This window comes from Hyla sarda, chromosome 4 (genome assembly GCF_029499605.1).
Source record: "Hyla sarda isolate aHylSar1 chromosome 4, aHylSar1.hap1, whole genome shotgun sequence".
In the NCBI taxonomy this organism is placed as follows: Eukaryota; Metazoa; Chordata; class Amphibia; order Anura; family Hylidae; genus Hyla; species Hyla sarda.
The window spans coordinates 400,189,188-400,207,385 of record NC_079192.1 but is presented as its reverse complement, the minus strand read 5'-3'; the positions used below and the strand labels follow the sequence as shown (position 1 = coordinate 400,207,385).

At 42.8% G+C, this 18,198-nt stretch overlaps 1 protein-coding gene and 1 pseudogene across 1 annotated transcript in view; both read right to left on the bottom strand.

Moving 5' to 3' along the window:
- Positions 1-17,942, bottom strand: part of LOC130267474 (matrix metalloproteinase-21-like) — a 60,604-nt gene extending 42,662 nt beyond the window's left edge. Inside the window, exon 1 of the mRNA XM_056517339.1 lies at positions 17,849-17,942. The gene's annotated coding sequence lies outside the window, so the exon portion shown is untranslated. The remainder of the gene's footprint in view (positions 1-17,848) is intronic.
- LOC130267797 (U2 spliceosomal RNA) lies at positions 10,094-10,294 on the bottom strand (annotated as a pseudogene).
- Positions 17,943-18,198: the final 256 nt, after the last annotated feature.

The window sequence follows — 18,198 nt, the reverse complement described above, 5'->3', positions numbered from 1 at the left end:
ACTAACTACACTTGGGGCCGGGCCCACAGACTGCACAGACCGGATGGCCAGTCCGGCCCTGAATTGCAGGCAGTGCTAATTGCGCTGCCTGCATCATAGGACATTCGCTGGCCGGGCAGGGAGCCGAGTGTTCCCTCTCTCCGGCGGCACTCAGCTGTTCAGTTGTATCGGTGTCTTAAAGACACTGATACATATGAATGTGAGGACAGCAGTTTAGGGAACCGGTCGGCGGTCGGTTCGAATCTGGACTGCGGTCCCCCAGTTAAGTACCCCTGGCCTAGACCATCTTTATGTAGAGCAATGATGCTTTTTTTTTTCACATCCTCAGAGAGTTCTTTGCCATGTTAAACTTTCAGTCACCAGTATTAGAGAGTGTAAGAGCGATAACACCAAATTTAAGACACCAGCCCCTCATTCATACCTGAAACCTTGTAACACTAACCAGTCACATGACACTGGGGAGAGAAAATGGCTAGTTGAGCCCAACTTGGCCATTTCCACTTGGGGATGTACTCACTTTTGTGGCCAAGGTTTAGTCATTAATGGCTGTGTGTTGCGTTATTTAGAGGGGACACAACATTAAACACTGTTATACAGGCCGTGCACTCACTACTTTACATTGTAGCAGAGGGTCATTTCTTCAGTGTTGTCACATGAAAAGATAGAATAAAAAATTTACAAAAATGTAAGGGTGGACTTGCATATGTACAATAATAGCAATATGGGCTAGAATGATATAGGAGATGTTTTATTGTCTTTTTGACAAAAGTATAGGCTCACTAAATGTTTAGCTAACCATAGTTTGCATCAAGTTTGTTACATTAAAACCACTCCCATCGACAGGTTTACTGTTTATTACTTTTGGCTTTCTAGGACTTAGAGTCCTTTTCCACACTCTGAGCAGGCCTGGATCACCAAGATCGGCCTCCTTCTCGAGGCTCGAATAATTGTGTGGCCGGGCCACACAAACGATTGCTGGTTCCTTTATGTGGCTTTTAAAATTAATCTTTATCAATTATACAATTACTGTATAATACTGCTAAAATTTGGCAACATTACAGGAAAACACTTTTAAAAAAACCACAAAAAAACCATACAATGTAAACACAACCTAAAAGGGCCCCTAGTCCATGACCCTAGATAATAGAAATAAGGCCCCTTTCACACTGCCGTTGTGCCCCGTCGGTAAAGGTCAATTAAGCTGTTATTTTTTTTGTACACCGATAGAAATTTAAGCACAGCAAATGAATGGTAAAAAAAATAGAAAACTTTATTTAATTCATGAAAACATGATAAATTAAATGACAAAGAAAAAGAAAACAAAAAGACACCAAATGCAGCAGAACAACGGTGGGTATAGAGGCCGGCTAAGTAACAGCATGTATGATGTCCTAGGCAGTTCGTTTCGCTTTTCTAAAGTGCTTCCTCAGGGGGAGTACTAGGCAGTTCGTTTTGCTTTTCTAAAGTGCTTCCTCAGGGGGCGTACGCCCCCTGAGGAAGCACTTTAGAAAAGTGAAACGATCGTTGGGGTCTGGTGGGTATGGTCTGGCACCCTGTACTTTGCTGTTATTTCTGTTTACCTTTTGCATTATTGATCCATGACAGCTTTCTGAGATGTTTATTAGCAATTCAGGCTCAAGCTTTTTTGCTTGACGCCATTGGCTTTTATTGTAGTCTCTCACTAACTGCCTAGGACATCATTTGTTTTCTTTTTCTTTATTTGTCATTTTCTTTATCATGTTTTCATGAATTAAATAAAGTTTTCTATTTTTTTTACTATTCATTTGCTGTGCTTAAATGGGTTATCCAGGAAAAAACTTTTATATATATATATATATATATATATATATATATATATCAACTGGCTCCAGAAAGTTAAACAGATTTGTAAATTACTTAATCCTTTCAGTACTTATGAGCTTCTGAAGTTAAGGTTGTTCTTTTCCGTCTAAGTGCTCTCTGATGACACGTGTCTCGGGAACCGCCCAGTTTAGAAGAGGTTTGCTATGGGCATTTGCTTCCAAACTGGGCGGTTCCCGAGACACTTGTCATCAAAGAGCACTTAGACAGAAAAGAACAACCTTAACTTCAGAAGCTCACAAGTACTGAAAGGATTAAGATTTTTTAATTGGAGTAATTTACAAATCTGTTTAACTTTCTGGAGCCAGTTGATATATATATATATATATATATATATATATATATATATATATATATATAAAAGTTTTTTCCTGGATAACCCCTTTAAATTTCTCTCTATCGGTGTACTAAGTTACATGCACAGTGACTTACCTAGTTGTAAGGTCTTTTTGTTTTTGGTGCTTATCAGTTTTTTTTTTGTTTTTTTTTGTGCCTTTAACGTCCGTTATCCGGATGGGGCACAATGGGCTACAACGGATCCGGACAAATCCCATTTACTATTATGGGGTCCGACGGGCGCGGTTGTTTTTTGACGGGAGTAGCGGGAGAAAAAGAAGTCACATGATGTATTTTTTCTCCCGTTATTCTCCCCGTGTTCCCTGACGTCCGTCGCAATGCCGTGTGAGTTCCACTAGGAACTGAATACATTCTTTGTAACAGATCAAAAACCAAAGAAAAATTGCTGAAATAAGTGAAATAAACAGGGCGATCGGATGCAGTTGCGCAGCTGATTTTCTCGCTGTACCTGGAGAGTATGTAGCACGAATGCCTGATAAATTGGGTCCATTAATTTACAACTCGTGAAAACAAACATGACTGATGTATAGGGCAGAGAACACGGAGTATGTCTCATTCCAGCACTAGAACAGCCTAGTACTTATAGTGATTTATTATGGCCATATGACCAGGTTACTATCAGTTGAATGGTTTTACCCTTCTATGTTGTTTTTAGTCACAGGTTTATCTAAACAGAGTGCCACCTACTTTAATTAGTGGTGATTTATACTTATTCATTGCCAGCTGAAAGCTTTAGGGAACCGCACTACAACAAATATAGATATAGCAGAGCTGAGTATTTCATTTAACGGTTTGTAGGTCAATAGTTTCTGCCTCATGATTGAAACACTATAAGTACTTTCGCAACTGGTTTGTTCGTTGGTCAAGAATTTGTTAGCTATTTAGTTATTTTTTATTTTATTTAAAGGGGTTATCCAGGAAAAAACTTTTTATTTTTTTTATATATATCAACTGGCTCCAGAAAGTTAAACAGATTTGTAAATTACTTCTATTAAAAAAATCTTAATCCTTTCAGTACTTATGAACTTCTGAAGTTGAGTTGTTCTTTTCTGTCTAAGTGCTCTCTGATGACCCCTGTCTCGGGAACCGCCCAGTTTAGAAGCAAATCCCCATAGCAAACCTCTTCTACGCTGTGCAGTTCCCGATACAAGCAGAGATGTCAGCAGAGAGCACTGTTGCCAGACAGAAAACAACAATTCAACTTCAGCAGCTGATAATTATTGAAAGGATTAAGATTTTTTTTTATAGAAGTAATTTACAAATCTGTTTAGCTTTCAGGAGCCAGTAGATATAAAACATTTTTTTTTCCTGGAATACCCCTTTAAGATCAACAAATGGGTGACTAAAGGGGGCAAAATTACTGTGGGGTGGGTGGGTTTCATAAGAGTCAAATCACTGACGAGGGTTTTGAAGGGGCAAAATTAAGGATTTTAAGGGGAAAAGGGGGGGGGGGGGGGTTTACAGTTATTGCCAAAGGGGGCGAATTTACTGTGAAGAGAAACAAAAGGGCCCATATTACGGTGTGGTGGTACAAAGGGAGCATCATTACTACTTTGAGGGGACGAAGGGGGCACTGCAAATTTTTTGAGGCGCTATTACTAGTTTGGGGGGCACAAAGGTGGCACTTTAACTTTTTGGGGGGCACTATTACTGTTTTAGGGGCACAATAATGGAAGTATAATTACTATATATGGGATACCAGGATAGGGTAAGTGCGGTGACCCATGGTGATATTGGGGCCACGGGGGTAGCGGTGTAGGTGGGTGGGGCAAGATGGTATTAACCCCAGTGACAGGGTGTTTTTAATCCCTAATGTTCGTGACGCCAAAGTGGTTTTTGGGTACTGGAACCACACGAACGGTATCTTCGCTATTCCAATGGCTAGGCAGTGAAATGAGAGTCCACAACCAAGTTATGGTTTAACGGAGGCTTTACTGAGGTCAGATAGGTCTTATTATCTTCCCAGCTGGGCCAGAATCCCAGAGAGGTGGCCAGGAACACAGAAGGACCTCACAGCTTGCTGGGGCCAATTAGACCTGTAATAGACTTTAGATAATTGACTTGAGGCTTGACTAGACTGTAGGAAGTGACAGAAGACATAGACTTGACTTATTGGAATGACTGTAGATTTGAGGCCTTCCAGGTAGTGGACACTGGCACTGAGATCTCTGGTGTTTGCTGGTCTCAGTAAAGAGCAAAAGTGCTAAGAGTAAAAGTGTTATAATGGCTGCCCCTTATATAGAGGGGGGCTGAGCCAAAGCCCATTGGTCAAGCTGTGGGTCATGTGTTAAACTGGTGCCCTCTGGGTAACATGTGATAACATAAATATACCATGTGACATCTCACAGGTCCTTTAGATGACCTCTGACAGGTCCTTTAGACTAACTATACATTAATACACAGACTTCAATTACATTACAATAAATGACAGTATACTAACAGCAGGGGAGACACAGCAGGAGAGCCCCAGGTCACTGAGGGACTCAACCTGACAGGGCCTTAGTGTAGTGCCGGACCATGTCCTGTACTGGGACATCACATAAGTGTCTGATCACAGGGGGTCGGACCACTGGGACCCCACCTCAATCTCATGTACAGGGCCCATCTCTCACTGCTGAACTTACCATTCAGCTGCTCCTCCCTTAAACACACCATCCCCCACCTTCAGGGACACGCTCGTGTGACCATCCACTCAACAACTTTTGCGAAGTTGGGGGCCAGAGTGCTCAGAAGACTGGTGAGTTGAGCGGCAAAAACTGGGAAAGGGGATTTGTTTTTTCTGCCGGATAACCCCTTTAACATATTCTGCATTGGAATGTAGATGATGAGTGGTATAGTGACTGCAGTATTCCTGGCCCATGACTACCTGTCCTGGCGCAGTGGCAAGTGTGAGAGCATGGGCAGCTGAATATGCAGAGCTTTGACATCGAGTAGCATCAGATAGAACCTGAATAAGTAGAACTATAGAATAGTAACACTAAGACTATTGTTGAGTATTGTTGAGCCTGGAGTGAGGCCTACAGTAACAATTGGCAGCCTGCGTGAAGTGAGCCTGAGGTGCTAGGGCCAAGTACTGGACTGAGACTGTTTAATTTTACCCCCTGGCTCAGGGGTAGGATTAGACTAGGATTAGATACTTTACCATTCTCTTCTATTACTAGTAAGTACAAGCCTTTTAGTAATAACTGTCAAACATTGTGAACATTGTCAATCTCAAAGGTTTTAAATGCCTAGACTCATCTGACCTTGCCCCAACAATCAGCACCATGGCTTCTTCATAGCAGTTGTCTAGAAATCTGAAACTGAAAATAGTTGACGCTCACAAAGCTGGAGAAGGCTATAAGAAGATAGCAAAACATATTCAGATGTCAATATCCTCTGTTCGGAATGTAATTAAGAAATAGCAGTCATCAGGAACAGTGGAAGTTAAAGCAAGATCTGGAAGACCAAGAAAAATATAAACCTTGACGTTCCTCCAAAAAGTAAAGCATGGCAGCATTTTAAAGTAAAATATGTGTCCGTCAACTTATTGCGGCACCAAAACACCGTGGAAATGGTTACTGCTAGACTTTTTGCCAAAATGCCAATACCCTGCCAACATTCTCATCACACAAAGGAACAACGCTGTAGCCACCCCCTATACATGTTCGAATGGCCCCTCTTACATAGGACAGATGCTATGTGTCAGGGGCCAGAAGAAGTAGTACAGTCATGGGCCTCCTCTTACTGTGACGCCATATAAACTACATGGCCTACCTATCTATTCTCCATCAAGCCTGCTGACAACCAATATGTCTACTGATATTCTTCCTATAGTATTGTCACTTAAATTTTTGTAGACTGGTACTGTTGGCAAAACATTTACCGTATTTTTCGCCATATAAGACGCTCCGGCATATAAGACACACCCAATTTTAAAGTATGAAAATCTAGAAAAAAAAGATTCAGAACCTTCAACCTGCGGACCTCCAGATGTTGCAAAACTACAACTCCCAACATGCCCGGACAGCCGTTGGCTGTCCGGGCATGCCAGGAGTTGTAGTTTTGCAACATCTGGAGGTCCGCAGGTTGAAGACCACTGGTATAGAAGTTAATACTCACGTGTCCCCGCCGCTCCGGACCCGTCACCGCTGCCCTGGATGTCGCTCTCCATCGCTGTCGCCGCGTCCCCGGGGTGTCCCCGCCGCTCCGGAACGTCTCTGCTGCTGGGTATCCTCGCTCTCCGTCGCCGCCATCACATCGCTACGCACTCCGCTACACACGCCGCTCCTACTGGATGACGGGACGGCGTGCGTGACAACGACGAAGGAGAGCGAAGGCCATGCAGGGGATCCCGGCACGGAGCAGACACCGAGGAGGCAGGTAAGGTCCCTCCCAGTGTCCTGTAAACTGTTCGGGCCGCTGCAATTTCACCGCGGCGGTCCCGAACAGCCAGACTGAGCAGCCGGGTTAGTGTCACTTTCGCTTCAGACGCGGCCGTCAGCTTTGATCGCCGCGTCTGAAGGGTTAATACAGGGCATCACCGCGATCGGTGATGTCCTGTATTAGCCGCGGGTCCCAGCCATTGATGGCCGCAGGGACCGCCACGATAGGACAGGGTTTTAATGTGTACAGGACAGATAGGACAGTTTTGGGGAAGAAAAAGTGCGTCTTAAACGGCGAAAAATACGGTAGTTATGTGGTTTTTCAGTAATTTATACTGTGCACCTGCCTTTCTACATAACAAAGCCCATAAAAATGCCTGGTATATGTGAATTGGAAACAGATGAGTTGGCTCGCTAGGTGCCAGAAATGCCATACCCACCTCTGTTTATAAACTAGAGAATTTTAGTATGAAATAATCTGTGCTGCCATGGCCACAATACGAAAGAATTCGCTCTAATGAAAGAGAAAGTATGGAAGAATTTTTTTGATAAGATATATCTTAATAAAGCATAGAAACAACCAACATTAAAGAGAATGGGACAATGACTGTTTTGTTAAGGTGCCTTTACACCTTATACTATAGTCAACCAAACCTGCATTCAGCACCCACCTCGGGGAGCTGCACGCCGCGCTGCCAGCTCAGAATCTGCCGTGTGATGACCACAGGGCCGGAGAATCGTGAAGTCGCAACTCAGCCCCCCTTGTGACCTCACACCCCGCCCCCGCTATGCAAGTCTTTGGGAGGGGGCATGATGCCCCCTCCCATAGACTTGCATAGCGGGGGCAGGGCATGACATCACATGGGGGTGGAGTCGTGACATTACGATACTCCAGCCCCGTGGTCGTGTCACAGCAGATTCTGAGCTGGCAGTGCGGTGTACAGCTCCCCTAAGTGGTTGCGGGGGTCCCTCAAGATTGCTGGGGTCCCCAGCGGCGGGACCCCCGCGGTCAGACATCTTATACCCTATCCTTTGGATAGGGGATAAGATGTCTTAGGACCGGAGTACCCCTTTAACTTCTTTCCTTCTTCTCTTCTTATTCGTTCCTTCCTATGCAATGCATAGGGAGGTGGGGAACACAAAATAGCGCAAGAATTGGGACCTTCCAAACTTGTGCTCCAAAAACATAAAAGACTAAAATTCTTAATAAAAGTAAACTATAATAAAAATGTCATTGCAGACATGCTTTTTTTTTACAAAATGTACAAACAAGAAAGTTGCAACAGCACTCTAGGTCAAAAAATGGAGGCTCTCAGCGCACTTTTTGATCAAAATGTGTCCCCCCATCCACCACGCGGAGGTGGCCTCATATCGGATGGGACCCTAACATGATAACTCACCTCTGCTGTGAATTTTTTTTACATATTGTTATTAGCTTCCAATGGCACTGCCCACATCTATAGTTCTTGGTCTCCATGTGTGGGTTTCCTTTCCTATTTGACTATTGATTTATAAGGTAAGCAGAAGCTTCCATGATATTTGCTGCTCACCATGTTCTAGGGATGTGTCGGCCCTTCTCTCCTGGAACAGTCCAGCATTCCTCAAACCCGTAAATCATTGTAGATGCAGGTTCATCTGCCAAGGTACCCATCACATGAGCTTCTGTCTCCTGCCAATGTGAATTCTGCTATTTAGAGAATTGTTTACCGAACCTTTATCTGCAGACTTAGCAGAAATAGGTTTACAACCAAACACAGGAAATGTGTCTTCAACATCTAATATAAAATCGTGAGCAGTACAGAGGCAATATGGTTCTACGTAGTACAATTGTTGGGTTTATAATATTTTGATATATTGATCGCTAATAATCGCTATATCTATACTCATATGCCTTTGCTAAAATGCTAAGATATGCTATTACAGAAGAACTTTGCTTTCCTTATTTCAAAACATTTCAGCTGCTCTTTGCACGTAATCAAGAACCTTGAGATGGAGATTATGGAGGCGAGAAGTCTAAACATTGGGCTTTGTGGAAAAATGCATAAATCTCAAGCTAGTGGGCTTGCAAAATAAAGACTTATGCTACGTCACGCTCAAATGACTAATCAGCATATATTGTAGAATGATGCATAGTTTTACCCTTCAACCCATATACGTCAGAATGCTATCTGCTCGTGACTCCGAATAGAGGCCTTGAGATGACTCCATGCGGGAGTAGAAAGACTAAACATCTGATGAACAGAGAACTTTTGCCAAGAAATTAATGGACACTAGATATGCTAATATATACGGACACAATATTTGAACAACCAATCAATCTGTGACATATTAATTATGATGTCATACCTAACCCTCCCTAAACCTCCTTCTTTGCACAATGTAAAAACCAACAGTTTTTCCTGAATTAAAAAAGAACTCCCTGGGATACCAAGAAGGGAACTCATACCAACCTGGCCTGGTGTGAATTTTCTTACGTCGACGCTCGGGAAAAATAGTACAGCGGTAGTCACTCACAGATTAAGGCCGCACATTAACCCATCCTTAACACCTTGATAATACAATTTCTAATCATCACTTTCTGACAGTACTCAAAATCAAATCACTTACTGCCCGACTCATTGTAAACTCATGGACCCAATTTCACCATTTATAATCTAAAGTCTTTACTCTTCCAATGGAACCAGAATACAAGTTGGAAGATGGTCAAGGGATCAGATATGTATCTAAAAATTGGAGGGCCCGATAGCATGGATACAAATGTAGGCACCATGACACCCGGAAATTAGGCAGAGGACTACCTCGTTCTATTTTTCTTAATTTTTTTTTTTTTTTTTTAGAGCTGAGGAACGTGCTCTCGAATCACCCAGAGTGCAAGAAAAAGTGCAAACGTGTTACACTAAAAAAACGTGCATAGAGGATGCGGTCTATCGCAAGCCCTTCTCCGATAGGAGAGAGGCCCCCCAACAAACCTTACCCTTCGCCTCCGGTCCAAAAGGTACCTGCGAGGTTCCAGGTTCAATGTCCCTTTTCGCCGAAGCTACTAAGGGACCACAAATGCTCCCGGCATCCCCCTTGGCATTAGCCAAGGTATCTGCCTGCAGAGCCGATAACGGTTGGTACCCTGCCAAAGCACGAGTACCCAGGGTGTTTGCAGGGAGGTGCGGAACCTAATGGCCACACACACCTCCCCTAGACCGCCAGGAGGGACACCCAGAAGGGCTATCGCATCCTGACAAAGCATGTGGACACACAACACGCAAAAAGTGACATAGTGAGACAAATATAAATAAATAAGTGAATGTGTGCAGATATACTGCCCGGTCATCCGGCCGGATCTATAAAAATTTCTCTGATCTTAGCCAGACGGCCGGGAATCAAGAGATGAGTGCCACAAGGTGAAGAGATCATGGTGCCCGTGCTTCAACTCAGTGAGCCAATACTCCCAGTGAGTTTCGGCACCTCGGGGTCACCACTCCCCGAGGCACTAAAGTACCTCGGCTCTAGACCCTCTCAGCCTCATGGCGAGACCCGGAGGGAACAGGTCACATCGGGGCAGCCGTTGAGCTGATTCCTCAGAACCAGCCCCGGAACACCTGCTCCCTATCATGCAGCACCCATCCCCACCAGCTCCACACTGGCGTCGCCTGCCACCAGCATGAAACTAATAAGAACAGATACTACACTTGATCTTAGCCAAAAGGCCGAGAAGCGATACTACCTCGTTTGCCAACATTGGAATGAAAATGCAGGCTCTTCCCAGCGTCTAGAGTCCAACATGGAATAGGTTCCATCCTCACTTGAGCCAGGACCGGTATTGGAGAGGATGAAACTAAGCCCTATCTTCAAGCGGCGCCTATCCTCAACACATGCATTTAAAAACTGTGTGCCGTTGCCTTCTTGCTCTCTCGCTTACTCCTGTAGGCCACAGGATGTTTTATGCCTGCGGCCTTCAAGATGTTAGGAGGGGCTTAGACCTGTGTGATAACGTCACTCATTGCATCAACCTGCACCACATGAGAAGAGGAAGAAAAATCCGGAAGTCTGGTTTGTGGGTTAGAACAAGGTGAGTATTTTTTATTTATGTTGGTGAAGAGGGGGACCTATTTACTTACTAGGGGGTCCTACCTTTAAGTAAGGGGCACAATTTTCTTTTCTACTGTGGGACCTACCTACCTGATGGGGCAATCTGGGGGAACCTATTTATATCTACTAGGGGAACTACCTACTTCAGTGTTTTCCTCCAGCTGTTGCAAAACTACAATTCCCAGCATGCACTTGTCTGATTGCCCCTTACCCGTTAGATAGGTTGACTGGACTTTTCTGTTAGTCAGTTCTTTAGATGAGAAGTAAGGAGGTGACCATTTTGAGGGGGACCTCGGCTTTTCCCCTTTTATTTTACTAAACATTTTCTTTAGATTTGAATGGCTTTAGTTACACCCACAGCTTTTTGCTTAGATGGAAGGACGTGACACTCAAGGTCCCTGGGCCCTTGGGATGACCAAAGGGGGAGGGGGGGATATCTATCTGTCAGTTGGGAAAGTTTGTTTATTGGGGAGGGCGGGTGGTTGAATTGATTTAATATTTTATGGGTCTATTGCCTTCTGTTCATGTATTTTATCGTGTATAACTCTGCTCTCTATGCTCGAAATCCGGGTTAATCCCTGAGGCCATAGTTTGTAAAATTAGAAAATTCTAATAAAACTTTGTTTTAAAAAAAAAAAAAAAAAAAAAAAAAAAAAAAGATGTCTGATGACGAGGGCTCTGCCGCTGAGGACCCCCGTGATCTCGTCTGTGGCACCCCGCTGTCATTACTGCACAGTGCAAACTCGCTCTGTGCATAATGACGGGCGATACAGGGACCGGAGCATTGTGACATCACGGCTCCGCCCCCTCATGATGTCACATTCCGTCTCCTCAATACAAGTCTATGGGCTGTAGACTTGCATTAAGGATGACGTCACATTGCTCCGGCCCCTGTATCGCCCGTCATTACGCACACAGCGAGTTTGCTCTGTGTAGTGATGACAGCGGGGTGCCACAGCCGAAATCATGGGGGCCCCCAGCGGCGGGACCCCCGTGATCAGACATCTTATCTCCTATCCTTTGGATAGGGGATAAGATGTCTAGGGGCGGAGTACCCCTTTAATGCATTGATACGTGAAGTATATTAGTAAATTGTATACATTTTCTTTATACAAAGAACAACATTTATTTGCTGAGACCAGAATACTCCTTGAAGGCATTTACCGAAGGCAGTGACACGGAAAGTTCTTTCTGAAATTGTCACATCCTATTAAAGTACGTCCTGGGGTCTGGTTTATGTCCAACTGAAGTCTACCATTAAATGCTGAGGTAGTCAAGATCCTGATTATTTTGTGCTGCCTCTGACTTTCAGATTGAAGGTTAGAATCACTTATAACTTGTCAGCAAATACAGGACCAGAACCCATAGGCATCACAGATTGTTCTTCATTTAAAGGGGATGTCTGCTTCAGGGCTTCACTTAAAGGACTTTTTAATTCCTTGAAGGACCATGTATTACATGGACAGCCCATTGATTTTAAAGGGGTACTCCACTGGCCAGCATTCGGAGCATTCAGTTCCAAATGCTGTGTGTGCGCTGCGGGTGTTGGCCACTCCCCCTCGTGCCGTCACACCACGCCCCCTCAAGCAAGTCTATGGGAGGGGGTGTGGCGGCCATCATGCCCCCTCCACTTGACTTGCTTCGAGGGGGTGGGGAGTGACATCATGAGGGGGCGTGGCCGATCCCTGCAGCGTGCACACAGTGTTCAGAACTAAATGTCCTGAATGCTGGCCAATGGAGTAGCCCTTTAATAAGAACTCTGCAATACCTAATTTCTCCTGTGGTGGCACTGCATGGGAGGGATAAGGTCACACTTTAATAATCAGCGAATCAACTAACATTTTCGCCTTGTCCAGAGAGATTATCTCTTTTATGTTGCTAGAATTAGCCCCTAAACTGCATTAAAGGGGTACTCCGGTAAAATCTAATTTTTTTTAAATCAACTGGTGCCAAAAAGTTAAACAGATTTGTAAATGACTTCTATGTAAAAATCTTAATCCTTACAGTACTTATCAGCTGCTGTATGCTCCACAGGAACTTGTGTTTCTTTCTGGAGTTCTTTTCAGCCTGACCACAGTGCTCTCTGCTGACATCTCTGTCCATATCAGGAACTGTACAGAGCAGGAGAGGTTTGCTATGGGGATGTGCTTGTACTCTGGACAGTTCCTGACATGGACAGAGGTGTCAGCAGAGAGCACTGTGGTCAGGCTAAAAAGAACTCCAGTAAGGAATTCAACTTCCTCTGTAGTATACAGCAGCTGATAAGTACTGGAAGGATTAAGATTTTTAAATAGAAGTAATTTTCAAATCTATTTAACTTTCTAGCACCAGTTGATAAAAAAAAAATAATTCCCACCAGAGTACCCCTTTAAAATTGCTTTGTATGTCTTACTTGGTGTAGTCTTCATAGGTCAAATGCCACTTGATGAAAGCTGGAAAAAAGGATATGCAAAGCAGCTTTCCAGTGACAACTTTTGGAGGTAGATTTTCATTCAAGTCTGTGTCTGACTGACAAGAAGCCTAAGAACATGATTGGGGATTAAAGTCAAGCCAAATGACTCTCCAGCAGGAGAGATTGCCCATCTATAGACAGCTGTTTCTGGGTTTTACCCATCAGTAAAGAGCAGGGTGCTGGCTGACTGCAGGGAGGCCTATCATTGTGGCACCAAGGGAATAATGTTTGACCTTGAAGACTGCATCCTAAAGATGTGTGGCCATTCGGGATATGCAAAGCAGCTCTCTGATGCACCCTTTTAGATGTAATCTCTTCTCCCGGAGAATTTTCTAGTTTCGCTTAAAGGGGTACTCCCGTGGAAAACTTTTTTTTCTTAAATGAACTGGTGCCAGAAAGTTAAACAGATTTGTAAATGACTTCTATTAAAAAATCTTAATCCTTCCAGTACTTTTTAGCAGCTGTTTGCTACAGAGGAAAATCTTTATATTTATTTTTTATTCCTTTTTTGTCTTGTCCACAGTGCTCTCTGCTGACACCTGATGCCCGTATCAGGAACTGTCCAGAGCAGGAGAAAATCCCCATAGCAAACCTATGCTGCTCTGGACAGTTCCTGACACGGAAAGAGGTGTCAGCAGAGAGCACTGTGGACAAGACAAATAAGAAATCCAAAAAGTAAAGAATTTCCTCTGTAGCATACAGCTGCTAAAAAGTGCTAAAAGGATTAAGATTTTTTTAATAGAAGTAATTTACAAATCTGTTTAACTTTCTGGCACCAGTTCAATGAAAATTTTTTTTTCCACCGGTGTACCCCTTTAAATCCCCAGCCATGTTCTAAAGCTTCTTTTATTGGAAATTAGAAAATGTTGTGCTCGTTCACAAAAAGGAAGTAGGAAAAAATTGGGCAACTATAGGCCAGTAAACCTGACATCAATAGTGGGGAAATGAATGGAAACTATACTAAAGGATAGGATTGTGGACTATCTAAAATTACATGGATTGAAAAATGAAAACAACAATGGTTTACTTCAGGGAGATCATGTCAAACTAATCTTACAGATTTTTTTGATTGGGTGACTAAAATAATAGATGGCGGAGGGGCAGTAGACATCGCATATATAGATTTTAATAAGGCTTTTAACACTGTCCCACATGGAAGACATATCAATAACCTACCGCCTTTCTTGGACTCCCATATTGTTGAGTGGATTAGGCAGTGGCTGAGGGTTGTAGTCAATGGAGAATATTCAGAGCGAGGTCTTGTTACCAGTGGGGACCTCAGGGATCTGTACTGGGACCAATTTTGTTTAAAATCTTTATTAGTGATATTACAGAAGGTCTTGATGGTAAGGTATTGGTCTTTTTTCTGATAACAGGGTTGATGTTCCTGGAGGAATGTGCCAAATGGAAAAGGATTTAGGTAAACTAAAAATGGTCAAAACTCTGGACACTGACAACTTAATCTGGATAAGTACAAGATAATGCACCTGGATGGTAAAAACCCAAGGGCAGAATATAGAATTTGTGATACAGTCCTAACCTTTAGGGGTCATTATTTCTGAGGACTTTAAGGTAGGCAGACAATGTAATAGAGCAACAAGAAATGCTAGCAGAATGCTTGGATGTATAGGGGGAAGTATTAGCAGTAAAGAGGGAAGTGCTCATGGGTGTATAGGGAGAGGTATTAGCAGAAGAGAGGAAAGTTCTTGTGGGTGTATAGGGAGAGGTATTAGCAGTCGAGGAAAGTGCTCATGGGTGAATAGGGAGAGGTATTTGCAGTAGAGGAAAGTGCTCAAGGCTGTATAGGGAGAGATATTCGCCGTAGAGAGGGAAATGTTCATAAGTGTGTAGGGAGAGGTATTAGCAGTAGAGAAGGAAGTACTCATGGGTGTATAGGGAGAGGTATTAGCAGTAAAGAGGGAAGTGTTCATGGGTGTATAGGGAGAGGTATTAGCAGTAGAGAGGAAAGTTCTTGTGGGTGTATAGGGAGAGGTATTAGCAGTCGAGGAAAGTGCTCATGGGTGTATAGGGAGAGGTATTTGCAGTAGAGGAAAGTGCTCATGGCTGTATAGGGAGAGATATTCGCCGTAGAGAAGGAAGTGTTCATAAGTGTGTAGGGAGAGGTATTAGCAGTAGAGAAGGAAGTACTCGTGGGTGTATAGGGAGAGGTATTAGCAGTAGATAGGGAAGTGCTCATGGGTTAATAGGGAGAGGTATTAGCAGTAGAGGGAAGTGATCATGGGTGTATAGGGAGAGGTATTAGCAGTAGAGGGAAGTGCTCATGGGTGTATAGGGAGAGGTATTAGTAGTAAAAAGAGGGAAGTGCTAATGCTGCTGTACAAAGCACTGACGAGGTCACAATTGTGCACAATACTGGAGACCGCATCTCCAGTTCAGAGAACAGCTACTAAAACTAGTACATGAATTGTAGGATAAAACCTACCTTGGGAGGTTAACCTGTTTTTACCTTAATGACCAACCCCAATTTTTCAAATCTGACGTGTGTATTAAGTGGTAATAACTTTGGAATGCTTTTTCTGAGCGCAGCTTTGTTTTTTTCGTGACATATTATAATTTATATTATTGGTAATTTTTTGTTAATACATGCAGCATTTTTGACGTTCACTGTGCGCTAAAATGATGTTATCTTTATTCTGAGGGTCGGTATGCATATGAAGATACTCAATTTATATAACTTTTTATGTTCTTTTTCCTTTTCATAACAAATTACTTTTTCTTTTTATACTTTTTCCTGTTTCCCTGTTATACTATACTGCAGCACAGTATAACTGTCAGCATACACTGACACTCGGCCTGTGAGAACCAGCCTATGGCTGGACCTCACAGGCTTCCGTACTCGGCAGACAGGAGGCCTCCAGATGCCATGACAACCATCTGGACCCCACAATCTTACCGCAGGGTGGCCGATGGGGGACAGGGGGGGGCCCTCCCCCTGTCAACATCTATGGGGTTAACACTGCTGAGAACTACCACAAGAGGACATAGTTTTATATTAGAGGGAAAAGGTTTCTACAGTAATATCAGGAAGTATTACTTTACCGAGAGAGTAGTGGATGCATGGAATAGTCTTCCAGCAGAAGTGGTCGCTGCCAGAGTCGTAGCTAGTAGCTTCCGGGCCCCAATGCAAAATCTGCCACAGGGCCCCATATGGCAATTATAATACTGGTCTCTTATGGGGCAGATGAGCTTTGGGCCCCCTTAGGCATCAGGGCCCCGGTGCGACCGCTACCTCTGCTACCTCTATAACTATGCTCCTGGTCTCTGCACATACACTGAAGGAGTTTAAGCATGCATGGGATAGGCATAAGGCTATCCTTCATATAAGATAGGGATAAGCATAAGGCTATCCTTCATATAAGATAGGGCCAGGGACTATTCATAGTATTCAGGATATTGGGCAGACTAGATGGGCCAAATGGTTCTTATCTGCGGACACATTCTATGTTCCTATATTATTGGAGTCAGACACTGACTTGAAGGGAAAGCCACCTAGGGTGCATCAGGAAGCTGCTTTGCATATCTTTCCCAGAATTCCCAGTGGAGTATGAGTAGCCTATGGGTTTCCACATGTCTTTATGCTGATCTACTCAAGGAAAAGCAATAAAGGAGATCTCCGTCGAAAATTGACTTATCCCCTATAATATAGGCAGCTGATCATGGGGAGGTCCCACTGCTGGGACAGGGCCCATCGCTCAGTGAGGAGCTTGTGCCCGCATTCAATTCTATGGGAGCACCGAAAAGACGCATCATTGGTGCTCCAAAAGAAATGAATGGAGCATGTGCTGTGTACCGATAGATGACACACGCTCCTCACAAAGCGCCGATTTCAGAGATGGCGGGAGGGCCAGCGGTCGGACCCCTTGTGATCAGCTATCCACAGGATAGGGGATAAGTACATTTTCTTTTTAATAAACACTGTCTTGTATCCTGGGCATTTTTGTGTTTCCAAAAAGTTTATCTATTTTTTCCTAAAATGCCTTGATTCTGAAATTCAGACATTCTGGACTAAATTCTAAGATGTCTCTTTTGGTTGTCAAAGTCCTTCGATATATTTGCAGCTCAGTACAATGGTTGGATTTACTGAATGACACTTTTGGTGCACGTTTTTTTTTTTTCACTTTAAGGAGCATAATCATCACATATAACAGCATCATAAAAAAGTTATAATAACAGATAACAATGTAAAAATGATTGGAATTTTTTTTTTATAGTACATCAAAGCTAAAAACATGGGAAAAAAAACTAAAACAGTTAAGACATTGCTGTGGAAATGTAAAGATGTTGTGTCTAATTTTGAATCTAATTTAGGAACCTCGTATAATATTTTAAAATTCAGACTTAACAACTAAAAGTGGAATACAGGGTATAAAGTATAAGTAAAAAAAAAATGACAAAAACTTATTATAAATGGATATGGCACAATATGTACATTTAGTGTAAATTCAGTCAGATCTTACATTTATATACCGGTAAATGAAATTAATGTACAAATTTCAAAATTTTCTAAAAATCAGAATTCCTAAAAATGTTCTGCTTTTCATTTTGTAATGGATTCCACAATGTAAATGATTAAAAAACAAAACAAAAAAAAAACATTCTATGAAATATATCATCTAAGATTCTAAAGCAAGATGCCAAAAGATACAAAGATACATGGTATCTTTTCAGATTTGGTGTAACGTATGCGACGTACAGTATATAAGTGAATTACCTTTTTGTTGTGGATTGTTTATACCACTTCCTCTGGTTTGTAGACAATGAGTCGACTAAGCTTCACGTAGTCAATGTAGCGGCGATGACGACTGTGCTGGATAATAAAAGAATCCTGAACTCCCAACAGCTGTGTCTCTTCAGCTCCTCCCACACTCAGCCATTTTTAAATCATGTGGGTTTTATTTTTGTTTTTTTAAACCTACTTTTTTTTTCTTCCTATGCCGAAATATGCGGGAATGTAGCCAAGAAGAATTTACTGTAACTGTGTGTTTGATTAAGACAATGGTTGCAATATTTTTTCTTATATATTTTTCTTATTAATGAAAAATGTTTATTACTTTTTTTTTA